Source organism: Cyrtonyx montezumae, unplaced genomic scaffold (assembly GCF_038088225.1).
Source record: "Cyrtonyx montezumae isolate F1298 unplaced genomic scaffold, pur_monq_1.0 scaffold_5, whole genome shotgun sequence".
NCBI classification, from domain to species: Eukaryota; Metazoa; Chordata; class Aves; order Galliformes; family Odontophoridae; genus Cyrtonyx; species Cyrtonyx montezumae.
The window spans coordinates 17,388,329-17,400,559 of NW_027072056.1; the positions used below are offsets into that span (position 1 = coordinate 17,388,329).

Below are 12,231 nucleotides of genomic sequence, written 5' to 3' on the forward strand. Positions count from 1 at the left end.
CAGCTGCGCTGTACAGGGCTGAGAGGTGGCTCTGATATCTGACACCTGACTTGAGAACTCAGGGACAAGGAAGCATCTATGCCTTTCCTTCCAAAGAGCCTTGACTCCCTCAAAAACAAGTCTTTGTGATGCTGGAGTCCCCCAAAGAAGTGTGGTTTTACTTGGGAAGCCAGAAGAGCTGTAAGCCACCCAGCAGGAACCATTTGTGGCGGGGTGAGGGATGAGGTTATGCATTTAGGCAGCCACAGCCAGCTCCCTATGCCCATCTCTCTGTGCAACTGCTCCCTTCTCTGTTCTGAAGGCTAATCTGTACCTCCTGACATTTGCAGTCCGTATTCTGATGTGCTTAGCAGGGTGTTAATCTGTATTTCAGAAAGGGATGAGTGGGAAGAGAGTCTTGTTGAAAACAAGGCACTGTGCAGAAGGCAGTTTAAGACTAATGGCTGGAAAAAAACATTGTACTGTTCTTTCAAAGCATCTCTTTTTAGGGTTATTGTATGACTTTCCAACACAAGCTCCCTTTCTGTAGCCAGGAACTTTGTCAGACTAAATTTGATGATGTTGAGCATCTGTTCCATGTTCGTGAGTGTCCAGCAGCTCACACTGAGCTTCCAGATTAATGGAAATCCAGATGATGTGTACGCTTCAGCTGTGCAGTGCATGAGCACTGTGCCCAAGTCTACATCACATGTAAGCTGGCAACAGTGCTCTGAGACTGAATCCAGTCTTTGATCTGAGAACTGTTTCCATAAATACTGTTGGTGTAAAATTTACTGATTGTTCTTTAGATGCTAGTAGAATTTCCAAGACAAACAGGCAGGCCCATATGCATTTTAAGTACTTCCTGAGTAAAACAGTAGTTTAGCAGAGGTAGGGAAGGATACAGGATTTCATCTTTAGATTTGGGTATCTCACTGCATTTTTTTTGAATCTTGCCTTTTTTGGATCTGATCAATGCCTATCTAACTCATCTCTTACGTGTTTCTTCTCACAGGAGATCGGTAACGTATCTTCTGCTGGATTATCTGGCAGAGAGTAAGAAAAGTTACCTGCCAAGCAAATCCAGTTATTCAGCCCTCACTGGTCTTGAATAAAGTTCTATGGTGGATAAAGAGTCACAGTCAGAAAGAATGAAAATAAGCCATCATGACAACAGACATGCTGGTTTTTCAGTATCTGCACCAGCCCAGGGCAGAGTGTGTTCAGCTCACTTCAGTTGTGGTGATGGAACACAGTGCGAGAAAACCTCTCCATGACATTTTTGGCAGAGGTAAGTGTTGCCAAGATTTTTTAATAGTTCTCTTTGTAATTAGCCATTCTAAATTCATGTATTGAATCAGAGAGGGCTGGAATCCTCACATGTCTTCCTTGCTCCTATCTTTGCTTGAGTTCACCATAGAGAGCTTTGAGCAAAATCCATTAAGAACCAAAAAAGTGCAGCTTTGAAAGAGTAATTCAAACATATGTAGAATGTTCCTGACTACATCTTATTGCAGGTAGGTACTGAAATTTCTGCAGTTCTGGGCAAATGTATTTATTTGTTACTTTATTACCCCTTGAGTATTATTTTTCTGATTTGTAGAACTCAGATAGATCAAATCAATGACACCATGGTGTTATAAAGGACTAGACAGGGTGTTGTAGTGCTTTTTTTGGAAGGGCAGAATTTTCCCTTCTTACTGATAGTACTTCCTGAAGTCAGCAGCGCTATGAGGGCAGTACTCCCTTCCCCATTCCATTGCCAACACTGATATTCTGAGATAAATATTCACCATTATTTGCTGCTCTGAGAGTTCTTTTACCCCACAGTGGAATGATTTTGTTAAATAGGAAGAAATGTGTAGAAAAATGATCCAGTCTGATATGTATCTGCTGATACTGACTAAATCAGTTATCCTGAGAAGGCAGTGTCAAGATGTCTATTGACTGCTACTGAGTAAACATCCTGTTGAAGTGGCAATATCTGTGAAATTGAATTACATACATTTTAATGCTTATAATAAAAGTTCATCAGAACTAGTACAGAAACTTCTCTACTTAACCAGCGGTTGACTCAGTTTATGAAATGGAGCAATTTATCTCCTGATGTGTCATGATGCAGGCATCGAAATGAACCTTCAGTAATAAATGTGATATCTCCTCTGTAGTGATCTATACTGTGAAGAACGAAAGAACTTGCATGCATTTTCAAAAACTGGGAGAAAACACGGTGAGTTCCCAAGGGTGCAAGTGGACTTGTTTGTATTTATAAGTAAGTCAACATCAAGCCGATGTGATTAAACAGTTACTCTGTTAGTGACTTGGCCCTGTTCTTTTCTCCATCTGGTAGGCAGTCAGGAAGATTAAATTTATGCTGTGCGTTTATTTCCTTGAAATAAAATGAATTTTGTTTATATTTCTAGGAAGTATGATGTGGTAACAAACATACCAAATATATTAATTAACTTAAAAAAATAAAATGAGGATTTAGACAAAAAAAGAAGACATTCTTCCCAAGGCACAATACTTTATCAATACTTTATTTAAAGGAAATGGAAAAATGGAAATACACTTCTTTTTTTTTTTAATGCTCATTTACAGACTTTAAAGAAAATTCAATTTATAGTTTAGCCTCTGAATTCTGGAACTAACAGTTGTTTCCTGAAAGTGACTTTGTAATGAGTTTTGGGAAATCATTTTAGTATTGACTTGGGCCATAATGTTTGGCTGTTGCTTTTTTGAATAAGATTAATTAAATTACTCTGAACAGGCTCCAAGTCCATGTCCTTCTCTGAGGCCAATTGTGAATATGACCATAATAAACTCCCTAAAATGTATTTCAGAAAGTAAATCATCTCCAAACCTGGAAATATGTCACCGTGCTCTTACAAGAATAATGAACCGTGTTTGATTTCTTGTTTCAACATACGTCACTTTGCTTTTGTACCTTGCACTTTCTTCAGTTCTAAGAAGCGAGAGTTATTTGCTTGGTTAATTTTCTGTACAACAGCAGGAGATAATTTTGACTACGTCTTAAGGAAAGAACCAGATAAGAAGTAAGTGCACAGTAAGGCACAAATAAGGGCTGGCAGTTGTACTTCTGATTTCAACTTGGAAATTTTAGACTCCTCTAGTTATTTCTTCATACTTTGGAAAGCTCAAATGAAATAAGGGCCACAAGGCCCTTTCCTTTTCTTTCTAAAGGCTCTATAAAAACATATGGAAGTTATTGCTCTTAATTTTCAGAAGCTGTAAAAATCAATGCCAAATATGCAAAGATTCCATAAACAGAGGTGAAAGGACTTAACCAAAGCTGCTTAATGTGCCCGGGCTGATGACAGTTGAAACCAGGTCTTCAGAGCCCCATGCCAGTGTCCAATCCAGTGAGGACAGCTGCTTCTTGCTAAGCTGGACTGAGATATCTCCCCAAATGCTGCTGATTTTCCATTGAAATAATATGTACGTTGAAAAATAAAATTAAAAACCAGTAAGACATACCCCAGGGAAAGCCACCAAGAATTGATTGGTGTATGTCTCCCACAGAACAATGGGCAAGGTAGACAACAAGAACTGTTTAAAGAATAGAAGCAAAAGCAAATAAAACAGAAGTTTGTGGAGTAATTTAGTACGAGCAGCTGCACAAAGTATCTCAACAGTGATAGAACATCTGCAGTCCCAGTAAAGAGAAAGATCAACAGCTTGTGTGGTACAGGCTTCCAAAGGAGAGTTTGCTGCACTTCTCAAATCTCCTGTGAGTTTTCCTGAGGTGGAGTAGGTGAGTTGGGGAGCACAGCACTCCTGATAAAATTTGGTTCCATAAGGATGAAGGCTGCTAGGGAGCAAGACCTTCTTATGCCATAAGGAAGAATTTCTATTTCTTTGGCATTAGTTTCCTTGTTAGGAGATCCTGCTCTCATTCGTTAGGTCATAAGGTCTGGGCAAGTCTTTTTTGATGAGCAGTTGATGTTGGCTGGCAAAGGCTGTGAATTTTATTTCTTCCTTGTTCTTAAGGGTCCTAACTCTTGCTGACAAGAGTAATATAGAGATGTAGAGGTCTTAAGTAAACAGGAATCTTGCAGGGTGCAGGTTAAACTAACACTGAAAGAGCCAGTAGCTGCAACATTCTGTATTTCCATGATCCCTCTCTACCCAGTGCTTTTTTGCTCAAGGCAAAATGATTTGGGTACAAACTTGCTGCGAGAGAATGTTCCCTGCATTCCCTGCTCTACTGGTGTTCCTTTAAAACTTTAGAAAGAAAAACAGTTTGCTCCTAAAACTGAACAAAACGTGAAGGATGATTTGGTTGAGTGTATGTGGTAAGAAATGGCAAACTGTCAATTTTTTCTTGTTCTTATTTAATTTATATATTTGTCTTGATTTTCTACCTTGGGAAGAGATAAAAAAAAATAATTATAATTCATTGCCTCAAATTTGAGCTTTAATTCTATTTTTTACCTTTTTTTTCTCTCTTTAATATCTGATACCTCTGAGCTTTGGAAAAAGTAGAAATGTTCTTCTGGTAAATGTATTGGTTTACCTTGAATGAATTTGAATACATTAATGATAAACTGAGTTTACTGCTACCCCATAAACAAGGTAGATATGAATGTTCACTTCTCACTTGTTTTCTTGATGAAATTTTAAACATGTTTTGCTGTAAATGGAATCTCAGTTAAAGGAGTAATTAGTATTTCTGTCTGTTTAAAATAATACTTTAATTAGCTGTAGTTAATCCTAAGAAGTGAAGAATACTCCCTCAGGTATTAATGTGTTATTTTAGATGTTATACTTAAATACCTAAAATCATATTATTCTCCAATAATTCTTGATTGGTGGGATGGCATTCAAGATCTGAGTGGCGCTGACACTTCTTACACCTTAAGAATGGAAAACAAAGCAATCAGTTAAGCTCTTAATTTATCAGCCAGTATCTCACTGCACATAATTTGACTGGTTTTTTTTAGCAAAGCAAGTTGGACAGCACTTTTCCTGAAAAGCTGATGTCTTAAACGACTGATGGAAAAGCAGGTGAGCATAAAAGAATAATGGACACAGGACCCCGAACCTCCAATAGGCAAAGAAGTTAAATCCCTTGCAAATGCTGGGCCAAGTACAGCTGCATCACAGGCTAAGTGAAGTCTACACATGCCACTGGACAGAGCTAAGAAGAAAATGAGCTTCAGCCACTGTACCTTTCCTCTGCTCTCTGACAGGGCAGAAGTTCTGGCAGACAGAACTTACCAGATTCCAGAGGGCGCATCAGACAACAATTCACAGTGAGTAGAGATGCATAAAAGCAAAAAAAAACCCAAAACCCTATGTGTTTGCTTTAGGTAAAGTATGGACAGTTTCATTGCTAGTGCTGAGGACAAATTGCATCCAGAAAATAGCCTTGTTTTCTTTGCCTTGTGTCTCGTGCAGAGGCTGTTGCTGTACGTGGACTGTGATGGCTGTGGGGATTTTCGAACTATAAGCATCTCTGACAACCCAGTTGCACTGCTGTTTTCTTTATTTTAACAGCAGATCTTCTTTTGCAGTAGGCAGTGTGAAAATAATTGTTTTCAATTATTCTTGGCTACATTTTTCCCGCAGATTCTGACTTAATTAGACTCATTAAGAAGACCAAGCAACATATTGTCTGTAGAAAAAGATTTCAAATGAGAGAAGATTGTTAAACCATTTTATTCAAAACCTTCTGCCAGGAGAAAGAAACTTGACCAAAACAGGGAGGCTTCCAAGAAGTGGCTCCATTGCTGCCAGAGCTGTTTTTGGAGAGAACAGGGTTTATTTTTGCCAAAAAATGTAATTATTTTTGTTAAAAATATCTGCTTTGCTTTCTAAAATGTACTTTGTCCACAAATATTGCTATTGGTCTGTCTACTCACAGTGATGCAGCTATCACAGATGCTTCAAGATAATTCTTCAGAAGTGTGTGTGTGTGTATATATATATAGATATATTAAAAATTTTATTTTATTTTTTGTTGTTGTTGGGGAGCCATATGTATGCAGAGACGGTGCTTTTTTTTTTTGTTTTTTAAGCATTTTTTTTGTTTTTTAAATCTTGCATAGACTGCCTAACTTTATTAACTGTGACCGAATACGCCTTAAAATACGTCAACAGAGTAACTGTTACTGTGGTTAACAGCATTATATGGAATCCAGCACCTAATTTTCTGTCTATATTGTGTCTCAGAGGTGTGAGAAAGGATGGCTAGAGAGAACCGTGAGGAGAGCAGCATTTAAGGGGGTTGGATGCTGTCATAATTCTTGTGTCTAGTCCTGAACAGTAACAAGAGAGATGCTTTGTAGGCTGCTGAATCATGAAAAAGAAAGGCTAGGCTTTGTTTGATTGTTATGGCAAGTGTAAAACCTTGTAAATAATGTAGATAATTTATTTCTTTGGACATCTGAAGCAGAGAATAATTAACGTTCTACTTATTAGCTTCCTTACTGCTCTATACAAGTGCCATGCCATTTTTCAGTAGCAAAAATCTGTAGAGAACTGTTTCCCAAACTGGAACTAGGTTACAGTTTTTATATTGTGTTTGCTGCCATTTCAGAGACTTTCTAAGTAATTACCTTCTAAGCAAAATAAAGAGATTATAATCTTCATTCTTCTAGGGCAGAGTTTAAGCAGAGTTCTGTTCTCAGTTGCATCTTGAGATACTTAATGCAGCACAGCTTAAATACATCCATGTACTCTCAGTATCTCAAAAGTGTTATTGAGCCTAAGAAACATTTGTTGGCTTTATTTCAGCATGATTATATTAATCATTTTCACCTTAGGCTGTAGGTTGCATGGTATGCTTTAATCTTGCATGTAATCACAATAATTAGAAAGGGTGTCAAGAATAGAGTTAGTCTTTCTTACCATTTTGTACAGACTTGCTGTTCTCTGAGTAACCTTGACTAATGCCTGTTTAACCTTGTGTTTACTTCAGATTTAAGAAACTGTCCAGTATGTATTTTCTTGGTCAGCAGTGAGGATATGGCATCTTGAGGCATTGATACCTCTGCTGCTTCCTCTCTGCTGCTGTGCCAGCAGGGACTTCATCTTCCCAGCACGCTCGTGTTGGAAGTGCTGGATGTCCCATGTGCAGGTAAGTGGGAGCTGGAAGGGCCAAAACCTTTTCCCTCAGCTCCGCTTGTTCCTGTCTATAATACCAAAGTTGCTTATGTCTTTCTTAGGTCCTTTTCTGATCTGGACACTTGGTAACTGCCCTGTGACTGCCACTTGCCCTTCCTGCACAGGGGCTCCCTCTAACCACTCAGTCACACATTTTGTGCGTCCCTCCATTCAGTAACCCAAGAAAGTTAAATTTCCTGAATACTTTTAGAGTTGAAAATGTTTGTAAATTTTCAACCTGAAACTTTCTGAAAATCACAGAGATATCTCCTTTTCCTTCCCTTATTGCAGACAGTGGAATGTAGAGGACATTAGCAACCTTCATGTACCAGTGTGCAGTGTCTGCTGGTGCCCATCCAATTCTTTGGATGTATCTCATATGAAATGGCTGTTTGTTAACAGAGAGCCAGGTGAGATTTCTGCTCACTTTTTTTTGCTTGTCATCTCAATGAATTCTTACCAGCTTTCCAATTTATCCGGACTATTTTGAATCTTAATTCTGGCTTCACGAATGCTGTTACATTTTGTAGCTCAATGTGCACTGCAATTTCTGCATGAGTACAGTCTTGCATCATTTAAGTTAATGAAAGAACTGACAGACCTCTGTCTGAAAAATCTTCCTACCTTTAGAGCAGAGTAATGCATTTCTTAGAAAAGAAGTATATTTGCAGCTACTTTGGTAGTAGTGTTGATTAGTGCTGGTACGTATTTGCTCAGCTTGCTCATATGATTTTTATGCAGCTTTACCAAGGCAAATATAGATGCCCCCTTCTGCTTCACTTACTTGCTAGGTAATTATTCTGCCAAAGAACACATTGAGGTTTTTTTTTTTTTTTTTTTAACTTTTCCTCCAGGTGCTCAGGAGAAAAGCACTTTCTAACAAAACCAGACTGTATTTTATTTTCACAGTTTTCTCTCTAATTTCTGTGCCATGGTTGCAGCCAGAGCTTGAGGATTTTATTATTATGCCAGTGTGATTGTAGATATGAACAAGAAAATTTTGCAACACATGTATAATCATCCACAGAATAGGTTTAATGCAGACTTAAATCAAGCTGATTTTCTGGGAATTAATTTATATTTGGTTCATTTGAGTGTCTTGCATGAAAAGGTATTTTTATTATTATTTTTAATGTAGTAATTTGATGAGATCAGAAGGTTTTACTTTAGAAGGAATTATATTTTTGCAGATAGGTGAGGTATCATTCTACAAGCCTAAAATTTCTCCTCTATAATTTTTTCATGCAGGAGAGCTAAAAATAATGTGAATTCACATGGCAATGGGGTCTTTTGGTCTGTTCAGTCTCTGCCTCATGACTGCTAATAAAAAAATTTCAGTGGAAAATCTATGAAGAAGGGAAAAGAGAGTGGGTCTATTTAAGAAGTAAGAATTTCATTATGAAACAAATTCTGGATTCCATTCACTGTGTTAAACTTCCTTTTGTCCTTTCCACGTTAATTTATATTCCACTCTGTCCTAGATATATATAGTTCTTATCCTAAAACTGCTTTCAAAAATACAGAACATTGTTTGGGGGAAGATTTTTATTCTTCTTTTCTGCTGAGCGTATGATGAAAAACTTGAATAACCCCTTAAGGAAACAAATTTAAAGGAAACTTTTTAAGGTGGGGAGGACAAGCACTGGAGCAGCTGCTGTGTCATCTCCTCCAACCATGACGGCATCATCAGTAACCCAGAAAGCATGTCAAAGTCAAACAGTGCTTCGCTGGCATAGCACATCTATCTGGGATAGCATCAGATGGATTCCTGACAAATGTTTGGGGAGAAGACAAGATAATTAAGGAAGTGGCTGTAGAATGTGAGCTGTTAACTCATGTACTGAGCTCAGCGGAGCAGGCAACTTGTAAATGTCACCATCAAACCAGATACTTATTGGTTTGAACTGACACACTCTAGCTTCGCTGTAAGTAGTGAGAAAATATTCCCCATCACTTGAGACATTTTAAACTGCAGCAGATTGAACACAGCCTGAAAGAAATGTTCTCTTGAGCTGATTGCTCTTATGGCAGCTAGGGGAGTGATGAGATGATCTGCTTTGTTCCATCTTCCTTCTCTCTTTGTTTCAGCTTTTGTCCTATACTTTCCTGCCACCACCTCCAAGTTGCTGCTGTTTTTTTTTCCGACAATTATATTTGTTTCCTTAGCACTTCAAGGAAAGTGGACAACTTTTATATAATAATGTGCACATGGAAAATAGGATGACATAGAGGCTAGAATACAAAACATTCAGAACATTTTTAAAGGCAAATATTGATTTTTTTTCCCTCCTTGTTCACCAGCTGCAGACTGTACCGTGAGAGAAAGCAGAGACTCATTCACTTCATTTGCAGAGACCCAAACTGTCCAGATGAAAAAGACCCATAGGCTACTTTGCTTATTGCTGTAACTCTCTAGAATTGCTTTGTGCCATATATTTAAGTACTATATTCAGGCTAATTTGCTATAACTTTTCACCAGAAAGCTATCCCATACCATGATAAATCTTCCCACCAATCCTGTCCTTGAAAACTCATTCCATGTTTTCATTTGTCTGTTTGTTTCATTCAGAGCTAGAGATGCTGTCTGAAATATTTAAAACTTGAGGACCTCAAGGAGCACCAGAGAATACCGTCTCCAGGCTTTCCCCCTCTTTTCCTTTGTTCGGTGGAGGAGCAAGCATTGTAATAAAAATTCCAGACAGGAAAACAAAACCGATCCGTATGACAGGACTATCTCCTGCTTTTGTCTCCTGGAGATAAAGACTTTCTTACCTGCATCTTGGTAAAGGATTATTTAACAAGCATGAAAGGAGAAATATGTCTTGGAACACTGCTGGCTCTACTGTACAGAATGATAGAAAAGCCTTTATAGAATACAGTGAAGAAACAGACTTAAAAAAAAATAAAATCATTTTAAAGGTATGATCCATTCAGGTGAACAGGCCTGCTCTTGGGCCAAGAGGACCCTGAAATAATTCAGACCTCATTCTGCAGCACAGATCCCAGCATAGTCTCATTCACCCCATCTTTTTGCTGTGCTTGCAAAGTATCATTGCTGAGGGCAGAATGACTTTATGAACTATGAATATGTTCATATCATGATTGTCTAAATGCCCAGTCACTTGTTTGACCTTGCCCATGACACCTCACTTGGCCCATTGAAAATCATGGGAAGTTTTCTGTCATTTCCAAAGGACCAGATGCAGATGTGAGACAAAATGAAATTCAGATTCAAAGCGATTAAGAACAGAAGCATGAAAGTTGGAAGCTATTTTGCAACTACTACTTTCAGTTCAGCTTTAGCTCTGGATTGAAATTACAATCCTTTGCCTTTCTCATCTAGATATTTGAGATAGCTTTAATGTACTTTGTCAGATAATTTTCAAATACTGCTGCCTTAGTACAGGAACTGAATCCTGCTTTTACAACTTTTATTCAGTACCCTTGTAAATGTCACTAAAAATATAAAATACCACTACTATTTCCATAAGTGATTATGAAGGTGTGCTAAATTGGAAAAACAGCATTTTTTTCAGCTGTGTGCCTTATCAGTTTTGAGCTCTGCAAAGTAAAATCTTGGTTATCTCTCTTTATTCCATACAACTATGCTATTAATAGCCTGGAGCTATCTCTGTGTGCCCTTTCAATCAGAAATATGTCCTGATTTGTATACTTACTTATATAGCATAGGCCAAGCTGAAGTGCAAATTTATTTCCTAAGGAAAATGGATTTAATGTAAAAAGTGTTCTGCAAGTTTTTGTTTTAGTTACCTTGGATCAGCACCAAGAAACATAGCTACTTATTCAGGCGGGTCTTAGCTGAGAGCTGCAAAGTCAAGGATGGCAGGGAGGTAAACAGACAATATTCTGTTTTCAGATTCCTCTCTTCAAGGTCAGGATATATACCAGGATTAAAGTAGGATTACCATGATAACCATCGAGCCCACACCACCACCAGAGCCCAACTTTACATTGCCTCATGCCTGCCCAGCTCAGAGCCCTCACTTCCTGTTCCCCAGTACTTCTGTGCCTCCTCCACTTAGCATCAACTTTGCAATCCTCCTCCTGATACTCCAGTCCCTCCACATTAAAACGACACATCATTGTTTGTCTAGAAAGAAAAAAAAAAAAGGAATGAACATAAAAAAAAATGTTAAGAAATATTTACTGTTTTTTTCTTTTTCTTTTTCTTTTTCTTTTTTTCTTTTTCTTTTTCTTTTTCGTTTTCTTTTTCTTTTTCTTTTCTTTTTTTTTTTTTTTTTTTGTAAATAAGGCATTCCTAATCTTAATCAGTGCAATTCCTGACCCTTGAAATGACTGCAAAAAAAAACAAGAGGATACGGTGAGTAAATAGCATAGTCATCAGCTACTTGTCAGGAATACAGAGAGCTGCCCACAAAGTATGCTGTGCTGAGAACACTTTCAAAGATGAAAAAGAAAGAGGCTCATAGAAAAATAACAATTCTCTCAAGTAATCTTCATCAGAGGATGTTTCTGTGAAATAACCTTTAGAGACCTCTGATAATTCAGTACCTCAACATCTGGTCACCGAAGTACTAGATCAGAAAAGAGATGTTCATAAGCCCTTTTGAAATTCCATTCTTCCATAACAGCAGGGCACTATGGTGTATGGTATATGACAAGGATGGATTAGTATGTGATGGCCTAATGATTATCTGAAGAAGGGAAAAAAAATATTGCACTATCTCTATGTAAGTTTCATTTATCCACAAAATAACAATTGTTTCTATATTTGCATTTCCATTATACAGAACAGCCTACCTTCTGACATACCAGCACAATGGTGCTGCTTTATTTACTTAGGCTGGATGGTTTGCTGTTCACAGCATGACCAGCCGGTAGAAAAATAGGACTCAATAATGCGAACATTTCACAGTAAATAAATTGCATTAATACAACAATATAAAAGCTGTGCTCAGCAGTTTCGGAAGGACAAGGTCTGCTCTAGAACAGTGTATGCAGCTTTCTTAAGAGTCACTTTGAAAACTATTAAGGCTTTTTTTTTTTTTTTTTTAATATGAAATAATTCAAGAAGATTTCTATAGAATTTCCACTTAGGATTCTGTTGGTTTACTTCTCTTCACTAAGAGAGTTACAGGTTCA

The 12,231-nt window shown here is 37.7% G+C and overlaps 1 long non-coding RNA gene across 1 annotated transcript; it reads right to left on the minus strand.

Annotated features, from left to right (window-relative positions):
* Nucleotides 1–3,187: 3,187 nt before the first annotated feature.
* LOC136056268 (uncharacterized) lies at nt 3,188–11,142 on the minus strand. Its single transcript, XR_010622927.1, has 3 exons — nt 10,879–11,142; nt 4,777–4,856; nt 3,188–4,004 (listed from the first exon to the last, which is right to left on the minus strand). It is a non-coding gene; the product is annotated as an uncharacterized LOC136056268 (long non-coding RNA).
* Between the last annotated feature and the right edge of the window lie 1,089 nt (nt 11,143–12,231).